This window comes from Scyliorhinus canicula, chromosome 10 (genome assembly GCF_902713615.1).
Source record: "Scyliorhinus canicula chromosome 10, sScyCan1.1, whole genome shotgun sequence".
In the NCBI taxonomy this organism is placed as follows: Eukaryota; Metazoa; Chordata; class Chondrichthyes; order Carcharhiniformes; family Scyliorhinidae; genus Scyliorhinus; species Scyliorhinus canicula.
The window spans coordinates 186745174-186759917 of NC_052155.1; the positions used below are offsets into that span (position 1 = coordinate 186745174).

General features: G+C 46.1%; 1 protein-coding gene across 1 annotated transcript in view; it reads right to left on the reverse strand.

Moving 5' to 3' along the window:
- Positions 1-598, reverse strand: part of col14a1a (collagen, type XIV, alpha 1a) — a 227908-nt gene extending 227310 nt beyond the window's left edge. Inside the window, exon 1 of the mRNA XM_038810331.1 lies at positions 374-598. The gene's annotated coding sequence lies outside the window, so the exon portion shown is untranslated. The remainder of the gene's footprint in view (positions 1-373) is intronic.
- Positions 599-14744: the final 14146 nt, after the last annotated feature.

Below are 14744 nucleotides of genomic sequence, written 5' to 3' on the forward strand. Positions count from 1 at the left end.
AACAAACAGATGTGTGTCCAAAAAGCAACAGCTGTCGCCACAACCTTCCTGTACAAAGGGGGTGATTAAAACCCCTCCAGTCATCCCGTTCCTGGCTTTGATGGGTGGGCTGTTTTTTAAAGTTCAACACTTACAACCACCTTGAAGTTCACAGATGCACTAAACAAATTGTCCCTGAGAGATTCCTGCAGTTTACTGTTGGCCCCACATCCTAATTAGCAAAGTGCGACCCCCAAGTAATAACTTTCTTGAACAACTTTGGGAAAGCGTAACTTTAACGACACAATTCCTGATAGGATATCTATTGTTTATGATTTTTTAAAACACAGATATGTTTATATCGTTAGCAGAAACAGTTGGGGGAACTGCTTACCTTTGTGAAGCGGGAAGCATTGATACTGGAGTCAAATGCTTTCTTAGAAATTGAACAATTTTTGAAAAATGTGTGGTCTTCTCCCAAACCAGAAGTGACAGCTCTCTCTGCTCTCCCTCCCTGTGTATGGAGCTGTAGCCAGGACCTGCTGAATCTTTCACTCTCCTCTTGTCTCCACCCTGCTCCAGGAGTGTCAGACACACACACACACAACTCACCACCCACCCAGCCTCAAACTGCTCCCCTGAATACACCCTCCACCCGCCTCCACTACCCAGCCCTGGCCAATCAAAGGCTCGAGAACCACCCCTCAAAAGCCTGATTGACAGATTCCTCTGAGAGAGAGAGAGAGAGAGAAAGTGGGAGACGGTGAAATCCGGCGAGCATTGACTTTTTTTCCTGTGGGTTCCAAGAGTTCACGCCTCCTGTAACGACACGCTGGGACAATGAATGAACCTGTCCACTAACAGCAGCCATTAAAATCCATCCAGGTATTGCTGCTTCTCATATGTTCCCAAATGTTAAAACAGTTGGGACCACTCATTGTACACATACAGGATTATATCTGGACCATGATGTGGAGATGCCGGCGTTTGACTGGAGTGAGCACAGTAAGAAGTCTTACAACACCAGGTTAAAGTTCAGCAAGTTTGTTTCAAACACTAGCTTTCGGAGCACAGCTCCTTCCTCAGGTGAATGAAGAGGTAGGTTCCAGAAATATATATATAGACAAAGTCAAAGATGCAAGACAATGCTTAGAATGCGAGTATTTGCAGGTAATTAAGTCTTTACAGATCCAGAGATAGGGGTAACCCTATCTGTTCCCATGGTAACCAAATCACATGAACCTGCCTCTGGGTAGACGTCAGCATGATTATCATCCCCACACCTGGACTTGCAGCTTTACTTGAAATCAAAAAGGGATCAAAACAAGGGCAGCACGGTGGCTTAGTGGTTAGCACAGCTGCCTCACGGCGCTGAGGTCCCAGGTTCAATCCTGGGTCACTGTCCGTGTGGTGTTTGCACATTCTCCCCCTGTTTGCGTGTGTTTCTCCCCCACAACCCAAAAATGTGCAGAGTAGGTGGATTGGCCACGCTAAATTGCCTCTTAATTAGAAAAAATGATTAGGTAATCTAAATTTATTTTTAAAAAGGATCAAAACATATCCTTCTTACAAAGTTCCACGTTCCTCACAGTAGAGCCTTTAACCCAGCACATCAGCCTAAGATGTGTTATCAGACACATTTGGAAACCATTAGCTCTCCATAGGGAGATAGGGGCCTCACGGTAGCATGGTGGTTAGCATCAATGCTTCACAGCTCCAGGGTCCCAGGTTCGATTCCCGGCTGGGTCACTGTCTGTGTGGAGTCTGCACGTCCTCCCCGTGTGCGCGTGGGTTTCCTCCGGGTGCTCCGGTTTCCTCCCACAGTCCAAAGATGTGCGGGTTAGGTGGATTGGCCATGCTAAATTGCCCGTAGTGTAAGGTTAATGGGGGGATTGTTGGGTTACGGGTATACGGGTTACGTGGGTTTAAGTGGGGTGATCATTGTTCGGCACAACATCGAGGGCAGAAGGGCCTGTTCTGTGCTGTACTGTTCTATGTTCTATGTTCTATATTCGGACAACGGACAAAACACTTAGTCAAAGGAGCATGTTTTAACAAGTGTCTTAAAGGAGGAGAGAGAGAGGTGGAGAGGCTGAAAGGTGTGCGGAGAAAACTCTATAGATTAAGGTCCAGGCACCTGAAGGCACAGTCACCAATAATGAAGAGATGGAAATCAGAGAATTTCAAGAAACCAAAATGGAGGCATACAGAGATCTTGGAAGGTTTCGGGGCTGGAGGAGATTACTGAGATAGAGCCAACAGTGACAGGCGTATGTACCACCTACAAGAATGCACTTCAGGAACTCACTGAGGCTCCTTAGACAACACCTTCTAATTCACAACCGCAACCACCTAGACGGACAAGGGAAGCAGATACCTGGGAACCCCACCACCTGGAGGTTCCCCTCCAATCACTCACCATCCTGACTTGAAAATATTTCACAGTTCCTACACTGTCAATGGGTCAAAATCTTGGAACTCCCTCCCTAACAGCACTATGGAGATACCTACACATCAGAAACTGCAGCGGTTCAAGAAAGCAGCTCACCCCCACCTTCTGATTGGTAACTAGGAATCGGTAATAAATATTGGTCCTACCATTGATGCCTTTATCCCATGTATGACCAGGCCATGGAGTGAGTAGAAAACAAGGATGAGAATTTTTAAATTGACACATTGATGAATGAGGAGCCAATGTAATTTTGTAGGCAAGGTGACGGAAAGATATTTGCAACGAAAATGTGAACTACAGGAACGTTTCAGAATTGCTGCGTCTTTGAAGATTGTACAATTCGGCACACCTCAACCATTCATATTTAAACAGACTAAGCACAAGGATTTCCACATTTCCTCCCCGTCCAATAATTCCTCAAACCAATACAGGGGTGAAGTAAAGAAATAAATTAGGAAAGCAAAGGGAGGATATGAGAAAATATTGGTAGGTAAGATCAAATAAAACATTTTACCAGCACATTGAGAGCAAGATAATAGCTAAGGAAAAGGTAGGGCCTCTCAGACATGTACATGGAACCTTATGTCTCAATGCTGAAGATGTGGGCAGGGTTTTCAATGAGTACTTTGTCTCTGTCTTCATTAAGGAGAGGGATGGTGCAGACATCCCAGCTAAAGAGAAGTGTGAAATATTAGATGTTACAAGCATTGTGAGAGAGGAAGTACTAGAGGGACTGGCATCCTTAAAGGTGAATATAATACCAGGGTCCGATAGATTGTATCCTGGTCTGTTAAAGGAAGCTGGGGGGAGAAGATAGCAGATGCTGTGGGGATCATTTTCCAATCCTCACTCGATATAGGTGAGGTCCCAGAGAATTGGAGATCTGCAAAAGTTGTACCATTATTGAAAAGCAGTGCGAGGGGGCAGCCTAAATAATTATAAATAAATCAGCCTGAGTTCGATGGTGCGTAAATTATTGGGATCAATTGAGAGACAGGATAAACCATGACCGGGAAAGGCACGGATTGATCGGGGAGAGTCAGCGTGGTTTTGTCAGGAGAAGATTGTGTCTTATTAATTTAATCAAAGGTTTTGAGGAAGTCACAAGGAGGATTGATGTGGGTAGTGCAGTGGATGTTGTTTACATAGATTTTATTAAAGCGTTTGACAAGGTCCCACATGGCAGACTGAGCAGAAAAGTGAGATCCCATGGGATACAGGGGAAAGTGGCAAGATGGATTCAGAATTAGCTCAGTGATAGGAAGCGAAAGGCAATGACTGATGGATATTTTTGTGCATTCCACAGGGTTGGAGTCCGTGCTGTTTGTTTGATATATTAATACAACTTAAATGTGGGAGGCATGATTGGGAACTTTGCAGATGACATACAAATTGGCCCCATTTTTACCTTTTCAAATATTAATCCAATTTACCGTTTGAAATCACAATTCACGGCATCAAAAAAAGTTCTCTTCTGCCCCTCCGCTTTTTTTGCCAATTGCTCTGTGTCCTCTGGTTACCGACCCTCATGCCAGTGGAAATAATTGGTACTTGTTTACTCTACCCAAGCCCTTCATAGATCTGCAGGCCTCACGGTGCCGAGGTCCCAAATTCGATCCCGGCTCTGGGTCACTGTCCTTGTGGGGGTTGCACATTCTCCCCGTGTCTGCGTGGGTTTCACCCCCACAACCCAAAGATGTGCAGGGTAGTTGGATTGGCCATGCTAAATTAAGCTAAATTACCCCTTAATTGGAAAGAGTGAATTGGGTACTCTTAAAAAAAAAAATTTAATTAAAAAAATAAACCTGCAGTATAAAATTCTTGAATAGTTGAAACTGAGACTGCCTGTGCATAAAACCACATGGTGATATTTTGCACAGTAGCAAATATAACAGGTGCTACAGCCTGAACTCCCTGGACAGGCACTGAGACCGGATAAATTCTTGGATTTGGCTCTTCCAAACTATTCCAGGAGTTCGTCCTGCCTCATAATTCCCAGAAATGTCACATTGGTCACCATTCTCCGTGAATTTACAGTGTGTGTGTGTGTGTGAACCTTTGAGTTACATTTTGGAAATTCCTTAATTGTAACAAGTGTTGAAAAATTTATTCTTCCATTGACAGTGGGACTGACTGAACCTGTCCAAAATTTGTCCCAATGTGCACAGAGTGGATTAATAAAACATGCCTGTGGTATTGTTGGAGAGCATCCAGGTGTAATTCTATCTTATTATCAGGGGCGACGCTGGGGAGTGAAGTAACATATGTGCAATGTACGAATAAAAGTTTGCCAGTTAGTAGCGGTGGTGTGTTCCCAGTCCCCTGATAGGCTTGGAGGCGGAATAGGAGGGAGAGAGGGGAGGGGGGTGTTTCCAGGAAAACAGTGGGTGTCCTATGGGATGACTCCCTGATGTATTCCTGATGTTAGGGAACGTTGCCAGGGGCTGGCTGAGAAGCAGACTGAGTTGTTCTCTTATCTTGTTCTTGGAATGTGAACATCGCAGGCGAGGCCAGCTCTCATTGTCCAACCCTTATTGCCCATGAGAAAGTGATGGTGAGCCACCTTCTTGAGCTTTCACACTCCCATGCAGTCTCACCCTGCTTTTTTCACCTGTGTCTTGCCAGGCCATTTTTTTTTTTTTTAACAGCTGTTCCCCTTAGTTGAGGGGTCAGTTACGAGGGGACACGAGTTCAAGGTGACGGGCGGGAGGTTCGAGAGGGATTTGAGGAAAAACGCCTTTACCCAGAGGATGGTGACGGTCTGGAACGCGCTGCCTGGGAGGGTGGTAGAGGCGGGTTGCCTCATATCCTTTAAAAATACCCGGATGAACACTTGGCACATCATAACATTCAAGGCTATGGGCCAAGTGCTGGCAAATGGGATTAGGTAGGCAGGTCAGGTGCCGTTCACCGTTCATGTGTCGGTGCAGACTCGATGGGCCAAAGGGCCTTTACTGCACTGTATTTTTCTGTGATTCTGTAAATAAATTTCGAGTACCCACCCCTTTTTTTCCCAATTAAGGGCCAATTTAGCGTGGCCAATCCACCTACTCTGCACATCTTTGGGTTGTGGGGGCGAAACCCACGCAAACACGGGGAGGACATACAAACTCCACACAGACAGTGACCTTGGGCCGCGATCGAACCTGGGTCCTCGGTGCCTTGAGGCAGCAGTGCTAACCATTGCGTTGCTGGGCCATTTCTTGATTGATTGATTTATTGTCACGTGTACCAAGGTGCAAAGTATTGTTCTGCTTACAGTCCCGGTAAATCGCTCCATGCATAAATATATAGAACATTAGTAATTAATAATTATAGAACATACTATAATCACGGTTATAAAAGATCTAGGAGGAGGATATTCCGAGGAGTTCTCGCAGAGAGTCGCCTCGCTCCGGGGCCACTTTGGGAAAAAAATAAAACGTTTTTTTAAAATACCGCTGCAGCCTGCTGTTGTGTTCTTTTGTCCCTGATGTGAGTCGGGAAGAGGAAAAGCTGGTCTGATTCCCTTGTAGTTGGCCTCCTTGCTCGGAACTGTTGTTTGGAGAAATGCCTGGGCTGCTCTCCGATCACTTCGCTGACTCCACTCCCCGATCCGCACAGCTCCCACTGGCCTCTCCCTGTGACGTACCGCCGGGGCTACGGCCCGACTGCTACTGAACCGATCCCAACCTTCCCAATGGCTCTCTGCGCCCAGCAAGCCAGCCGGACTGATCTCCACCACCAGCTGTCAGCAACCCAGGCACAGCGAGTGAGAGGGCAGTTAGGAGTCAACTATATGGCTGTGGGTCTGGAGTCACATGTAGGCCAGACCGGGTAAGGACGGCAGATTTCCTTCCCTGGAAGACATTGGTGAACCAGATTACAATATTCCGATAGTCTCATTATTCCTGAGATTAGTGTGATGATGTGTATATCTTTATATTTCTGTTGACGACATATTATGTGTAGGTAAGGGTAAAGCTGTGTGTGTCCAGGATTGATCAAAGGAGAGGCTGTTGGAGTCAGATTTTGTGGTGAGTCTAAGGCAGGGCTTTTCAAAGTCCGGGTTGTGACCCGCGGTTGGTTTGCGGATGGTTTTCGGGAGCGTGATGGAGCTAAGGGTCAGAGTATTCCGGAAAGAAGAATTTCTTCTCGCTCCGCCCATCAGCCGCTAACGGCATTTAAAATAAGAACCAGCAGTCTTCCGACCATAAGAGGCAACAGTGAGCACCTTGCGCGTACACTTGACACCAAACACTATGTATGCACCCTCCGTGGAAACATTTGCTGCAAAATCACAAGGCGAGCGTCTTTCATTTTCCAGCAAGGCAAGAGGACTGCAAAGATGGATTGTTTTGTTACAAGGAAGAGACGACCAGAGACATATATAGGCAGTATACCTACTAGCCAGGATCTCACATCGGAATCTATTGGAGAGAGCTGCACTGGAGAGTCCAGGGCAGGACAGAGCAGTGCTAGTGTTAGCTCTGTATAGAGCACCAGGGCCTCTAGTGAACAGCCTGGAAAGAAGAAACTGAAATCAGAAACAAAGCAGTATAAAGGTGATTTCTTGAGGTATGGTTTTGTTAATTGTGTCAGTGCGAATCAGAAGGCAAAGCCCATGTGTGCTATATACAGGGAAGTACTGGCGAATGAGAGTTTAACACTCACAAAACTGTAAAGGCATCTGAAGACTAAGCCTGGGGAGCTGAAGAACAAACCTCTTGGTATTTTCAAAGGATGCAACAAGAATGGAAAACATAAGCAAAAGTCCTTTGCAGAAACGTAACATTGAATAATAACCTCTTACGCTGTAGCTTACCGTGTGACTAAAGAGAAAATACCCCATGTGGTAGCAGAGAGATTAATTCTCCCTGCAGCATTAGATATGGATGTACAGTCCATGTGAGAGGTCAGCTGAAAAATTGAAATGCTGCCCATTTAGTGATAACACAGTGGCTCGCCGAGTTTGTGATATTGCTGAGAATTTTGAAGTAGCTTATTCCTCATTTAAAGTCAGCACAGGAGCTCTCAATACAACTGGATGAAAGTATAGACATTTGAGATTGTGCAAACTTGCTAATTTAGATTAAGTATGTTTGGCACAATTATTTTATTGAGAATTTGCTGTGCTGCTTAACATTACCAACCAGCACGACTGGTGCACAGATCTTTGAAGCGTTGAATAGTTATGTGGTTGGAAAGTGCAGGCTCAACTGGGTTCATTGCAGAAGAATTACAAGCAATGGGGCAGCCAACATGTCTGGGAAAAACTGCAGAGTTATAATAAGAATTAATGAGGCAGCTAGTCAGGATATTGTTTGGAATCATTGCTTTATTCACCGTGAGGCATTGGCATCAAAGGGATTCAATCCGATTTTGAAGTGGGGTTGAAAGGAATTGCGAAAGTTGTGAATTTAATTAAACGCAGCACACTCAATACCAGGCTTTTCGAGGCTTTGCGTTCTGATATGGGAGCTGGTCCACACTGAGATATGTTGGCTGTCAAGGTATTGGGGGCTTGGCAGAGTTTGCAAACTGAGGTATGAAATCCACGCTTTCCTCCTTGAGAAATCGTCCCCTCTGGCTGATTGGTTTGGTGATGAAAGTTGGATGCTAACTTTGTCTTACCTTGCAGACATCTTTTCAATTCTAAACAAACTAAACCTCAAATTTCAAGGGACGGATGATGATTTCTTTCAGCACTGTGAAGAAACCGATGCTTTCCAAATGTCATTGAAAGTTTGGCAAGTGTGATTAAAAAACCAAAACTACTACATGTTCCCCACACTGCTATGATACATTGAAGAAAACAGTGTTTGTAAGGGAACTGGTAACAGACTGGCAAACCTTATTCAGTCGAATCTGGCTGCGCTGATCAACAGTTTTTGTCGCCACTTTCCAGAGGAAAATATTCAGATTTTGAAAAGGTGGGTGAAAAATCCATTTCAGCGTGAGACCTGAGTCAGTTATTGACTTAGAGCTGACTCCAAATGAGGAGACTGAGCTGCTGCACCTGGCCTGTGATGGCACATTAAAAACATACCACAAGCCCATGAGGCTGTCAGCATTCTGGAACAGCATGCCCGAGGAGTATCCAGTACTGAGTAAAACAAACATTTTGTTGCTATTGCCCTTCATGATGACCTACATGGGTGAGGTTGGATTTTCTGTTCTCACAAAGATGAAGACGGCACAAAAGAACTGGCTGGCCTCTGCACCTGATATGCGCATTACCCTCCCCTCCTGTGGACCCGATTGGAGTGAGATCGTGAGGACCAAGCAGGCTGACATGTTGCATTAAAGGTAAGTGGATTGCGAAAAGGTCAGCCGCTTAGTGAGTCGCGGAGTGGATCCCGGGAAGTTTGAAAAGCACTGGTCCAAAGAATGAAAAACTAAGGATGATATCTTCTTGCATTTTATAACAAGGCCTTAGTTTTAACATGCAAGTAAATGGAGTGGAATTGAAATTTGCATTTGGGGATAAGTGTTGAAACTGATGTGCAGTTGTTGGTTTTCAAACTAGTCAACGGTGACAAAGAACAGTTGCATTTTACAGATTAGTCAGCAAACAGGAGCTGGTATTTTAAATTTTATTGACACAAAATAGAGGTTAAATAGGAACATGAATTGTTTTAATAGTTGAGAACCTAATTTTTCACAAGGACATTTGAAGACAACGGTGAGCGAAGATGAATGCAGTGAAATTATGGCAAATGAGCCTTAGCCGCAGTGAATTTCAGGGATGGGGGAGGGGGGTGTTTGCTAGTCCCAATGAAAGCCGTCACTTGTGGGTTTGGAACGTGCTAGAGAAGCAGTGGAAGTATTTTAATTGAAGAAAAGCAACTCAAGTTTGGGCCAAGAAAAGATTTGTCCTCAGAAACCATTGGTTTTGAATCTTCCTTTGGACAAATCATATCAGTGTGGATTAGTTCTGGGATGTTGTGGATTGTGCTTCTGCTTGTAACAAACGCAATTTCTCGGTATGGGTAATATTTCCTGGATTTTATGGTGAAGAATCTGTAAGACCTGTTGCCAGAAAATATAGTTTTATTGTGTACCATTGACAAAGCAGTTTGGGGCTTTTTTGTAGGATGTTTCTAACTTTGTATCTTTTATCTTGTGTGTTTAAGTTTTATCTTTTCTTTCAATAAACATTTTAATTCTTCAAATGTTAGAAGTTATCACTGGAGTCCTGTGCTTTTGTGTTCAATAGCAACCCCTCACTACAGAAAGAGAATTGGTTACAATCAGATGTCTCAATACACACACAGAATTCCAACGTAATCCCCGAAAATATTTTTACAAATGTCTCTCATCATGACCATCTGTACGTTCCCCCTCATATTAAGGACAGTGGATAGGTTCCCGGTGCTGCTCATCCAATCAGAGGGAGACAACTCTGGAGCCTGGAGAAGACTTTGTTTATACAGCAAGTTGTTGTGATGTGGAATGAGCTGCCGGAAAGGGCAGTGGAAGCAGAAGGCCTCCTTCTGTGCTGTATGATTCTGGCTCCTCCACTAACAAATCCCCAGTTTGACTTCAGAAATTGAAGCAAAAATATCTCAGAATTGATTCAACATCCAGGCAACTTCCTGCTAGCAATTTTGGTGAACACTGTTGATTTGTGAATCTGCTTCCACTTGTGTGTCCAGGGGGCGGGGGGTTACTACAGACAGGTTGTCTGTGAGGGCTCAAAGACGAACGGTTAAAGTGTTCAGTTATGGTGAGTTTATGTCACAAGTAAATAGGTTGGATCCACAACATACATTGTGAGGTAAGTGGGAAACTTGTGAGATAAGTGGGAAAGTGACAGGCCGGAGAATCGCCGCAACCGTGCCACGCCGTCCCATGATGGCGAATGATTCTCCGAGGTGCTGAGAATCATCGCCATTTGTGCCGACGCGTTTGGCGCAGTTGCGGCGATGGCCACCTTCTGTTAAAAACATCACTACATCTGATATAACATGTAATATATGTCAATTTCTTACATTCGTCACATGTAACTATGGAAATGAAACTAGTACAATGCTGGAGAACCAGGAAGTTATGGACCATTATTTATTTATTTTCTTTAAACAGTATTTTTATTCAATAAATTTTCAGTATTTCCATGATGCAAAAGCAACCACAAACAACCCAAACAAACAAAGAACCCCTCCCCCAGCACTGCGCCACCCCCCCCCCCCCCCTTAGCAGTGAACGGTAACCAACTCCCGAAAGAGGAACCAGAAGAGAAAATGCTTGTAAATCTCAGCAGGTCTGGCATCACCTGGGGGGGAGAGAAAAGAGCTAAAGTGTCGAGTCCAGATGACCCTTGGTCAAAGCTTTGACAAAGGGTCATCTGGACTCGAAACGTTGGCTCTTTTCTCTCTTTACAGATGCTGCCAGACCTGCTGAGATTTTCCAGCATTTTCTCTTTTGGTTTCAGATTCCAGCATCCGCAGTAATTTGCTTTTATCCCTAAAGTGCATATTGGACCAACCCCCAACAATTGTAGAATTTCTCATTCAGCACAAATTTCACCTTCCCCAGGGCTAAAAATTCCAGCAGATCCCCCGTTACATCGAGGCACAGGGTGGAGGAGCTGACCTCCACCCCCAACAAGACCCGTCCACGAGCAATCAGCAAGGTGAAGGCTAAAATATCTGTCCCCGCACCCGCCTGCAGCTCCGGCCGGACCGACACTCCGAATATATGGGTGACCGGGCTCCACATCCACAGTAAGACCCCAAAATGATGCTGAACACCATCCTCCAAAACCTTTCCAGCTACGGGCAGGGCAAAAACATATGCACATGGTTCGCAGGGCCCCTCCCACATCACTCACAGACATCCTTCACCCCTCCCTGAACAGCCGGCTCATCTTAACTTTGTCAAGTGCATCCTGTACACTTCAGCTGTATCAGCCCCAGCCTCACGCACAAAGTCGAGGCATTCACTCTCCTCAGCACCTCACACCACAATCCCTCCTCCAGCGCCATCGCCAGCTTTTCCTCCCACTTTGCCTTAACCCCCTCCATGGACACCCTATCCTCCTCCAGGATCCTCCCGTAAATTGTCTCTCCAGCAACGAGCAGGCCGGCGCTATCGGGAAGGCCGGGAGAACCTTCCTCGCAAAGTTCCGCAACTGCACATGGCTAAACCCTTCCCCCTCATGCCAACCCATTCTTCTCTCCCAGCTCCTCTAAACTTGCAAATCGCACTCCCAGGAACAAATCCTTCATTTCCTTAATGGCCACGATGTTGTGCCGAACTTTTGTCCTAGGTTAATCATAGATCATAGAATTTTGGTCACTAAGGGCAATTCATCATGGCCAATCCATCCAACCTGCACATCTTTGGACTGTGGGAGGAAACGGGAGCACCCGGAGGAAACCCACGCAGACACGGGGAGGACGTGCAGACTCCGCACAGACAGTGACCCAAGCCGAAATCGAACCTGGGACCCTGGAGCTGTGAAGCAATTGTGCTATCCACAATGCTACCGTGCTGCCCTTAAGAAGTTAACCTACACTCTATTATTCTACCATAATCTATGTACCTATCCAATAGCCGCTTGAAGGTCCCTAACGTTTCCAACTCAACTACTTCCACAGGCAGTGCATTCCATGCCCCACTACTCTCTGGGTAAAGAACCTACCTCTGACATGGGCTGGATTCTCTGTAGGCGGATCCTCCGATTCGCCGGCAGGGCACTCACGCCCACGGATTTCCCGAAGGTGTGGGGCTGCCGACAATGGGAAGCCCCATTGGCCGGTTGCCAGGACTGAGGGTCCCGCCCAATAAGTTTTTTTAACCACTTCTGCAGCTGTAAGAAACACTTGAGCGCTACCCGAGGTCCCGGGGAAATCTGGCGGGATGCCGCCGTGTGACACAAGACGTGACCGCGTCATCAGGTAGTCACCTGGCGACCCGGTCTACGGTCTTCAATTCCGGGCAGCCCACCTTAGGAAGGGCTATGGGCCTCGGAGAGGGTGCAGAGGAGATTTACCAGAATGGGAATCAGGTTCGAGGGACTTCAGTTAATGCGGAGAGACTCTGGGATTGCTCTCCTCAGAGCTGAGAAGGTTGGAGGGAGATTTACTCGAGGCATTCAAAATGATAAAGTGTTTTGATAGAGTAAGGACGGAGAAATCGACAGGAGAGTTGGTGACCAGACGACACAGATTTCAGCTAAAAGAACTAAAGGGGCGATGAGGAGGATTACTCGGACCGAAAAGGAAGCGAGAGTGCTGAAGACAGCGAGGTTTGAGGAGGCAGTTCCAGAGCTGAGGAACCAGCTGAAGACACGGTCATCGATGGTCGAACGATTAAGGTCGGGGATGCACAAGAAAGGCCAGAATTGAAGAATTGTGAAATAAATCTAGAGAGGCAGTGCTTTCTTTAAAACGAAAATTCCCTGTCTGTAAGGTTGGTGGGAACAGATTCAATAATAATTTTCAGAAAGGGGGCTGCATTAATACCTGAAAAGGGGAAAATAAATGCTGGGTTAGGAAGAGGCAGTGGGGTTGGGACAATGGCAATTGCCAGATGGAGCTCTCTCAGATCTTTGCAGAAATGGTGAGCGAAATGGACTCACGTGCTGCATCGTTGTTCGATGGAGAGTTGCTGTCAGATGTGGGCGCGGGGCCAATTCCCATTCTGGTTATTGCACCCGCTCTTCAAACAGAAGGTCAATAAATCTGTTTACTCCGGTGGAACTCAATTTCCGCCTGGTTCCCCCAAAATCTCCGACCGGTAATGTGGATCATTTCAGCAGTCCCATTATTGTTACAGGCAGTTCATGTGTCAAAGTCACACTTTGCCATTGCCCTCACCTGGAACAGTCATTGCGCGGGGGGGGGGGGGGGGGGGGGGGGGGGGGTCAGAGCTGCTAAATTAAGGTCAGTTCAGTTTCCAGTAACCTTGTCCGATTGCCAACGGAATTGGCGGCAATCTAACCTCTTACTGCACAGCCTATTCCAGCCAAACCCCAGGAGCTGAATCCATGCCAATGTCAACCAGGGACCCACCCCAGATACAATCATAATTTATTAAAGAGACACCCTCCCGTGTGAGATAACAGTTTCCTCTTTCAGTCTCCAAACTAAACCCATGCTGAGAGTCTGCAGAATTACCCGGGGCAGGTCCAATTATCTCCATGTAATATTTACTTTAGATTTATGACCAGGCCTCTCTGTATAACTCAAACATGAACACCTTCGCGCTTAAACGTTCCCACTAACAAAGAACTCGCATTTCTAGAGTGACTTCAATCGCTGCAGGATATCCCAATCCATTTTACGATTGACACAGTACTTTGCTGTTGTAATGTTGGAAATGCAGCAGTCAAAATATGCACACAGCAAGATCCCACAAACTGCAATGCAATCATAACCAGATCATCTGTTTCTTCTCTTCCTCAAAATAGTGCCTGTGGGATCGTTAACATTCACCTGAGAGGCAGACTGGGCCTCATCGGAAGGACAGCATTTCCAGTATTAGCGCTGTAGTATCAGCCGCAATGATACGCTGCCACACTCGGGAGTATTTGCTCAGTATTAGCGCTGTAGTATCAGCCGCAATGATACGCTGCTGCACTCGGGAGTATTTGCTCAGTATTAGCGCTGTAGTATCAGCCGCAATGATACGCTGCCACACTCGGGAGTATTTGCTCAGTATTAGCGCTGTAGTATCAGCCGCAATGATACGCTGCCACACTCGGGAGTATTTGCTCAGTATTAGCGCTTAGTATCAGCCGCAATGATACGCTGCTGCACTCGGGAGTATTTGCTCAGTATTAGCGCTGTAGTGCAGCCGCAATGATACGCTGCTGCACTCGGGAGTATTTGCTCAGTATTAGCGCTGTAGTATCAGCCGCAATGATACGCTGCTGCACTCGGGAGTATTTGCTCAGTATTAGCACTGTAGTATCAGCCGCAATGATACACTGCCACACTCGGGAGTATTTGCTCAGTATTAGCGCTGTAGTATCAGCCGCAATGATACGCTGCTACACTCGGGAGTATTTGCTCAGTATTAGCGCTGTAGTATCAGCCGCAATGATACGCTGCTACACTCGGGAGTATTTGCTCAGTATTAGCGCTGTAGTATCAGCCGCAATGATACGCTGCTGCACTCGGGAGTATTTGCTCAGTATTAGCACTGTAGTATCAGCCGCAATGATACACTGCCACACTCGGGAGTATTTGCTCAGTATTAGCGCTGTAGTGTCAGCCGCAATGATACGCTGCCACACTCGGGAGTATTTGCTCAGTATTAGCGCTGTAGTATCAGCCACAATGATACGCTGCCACACTCGGGAGTATTTGCTCAGTATTAGCGCTGT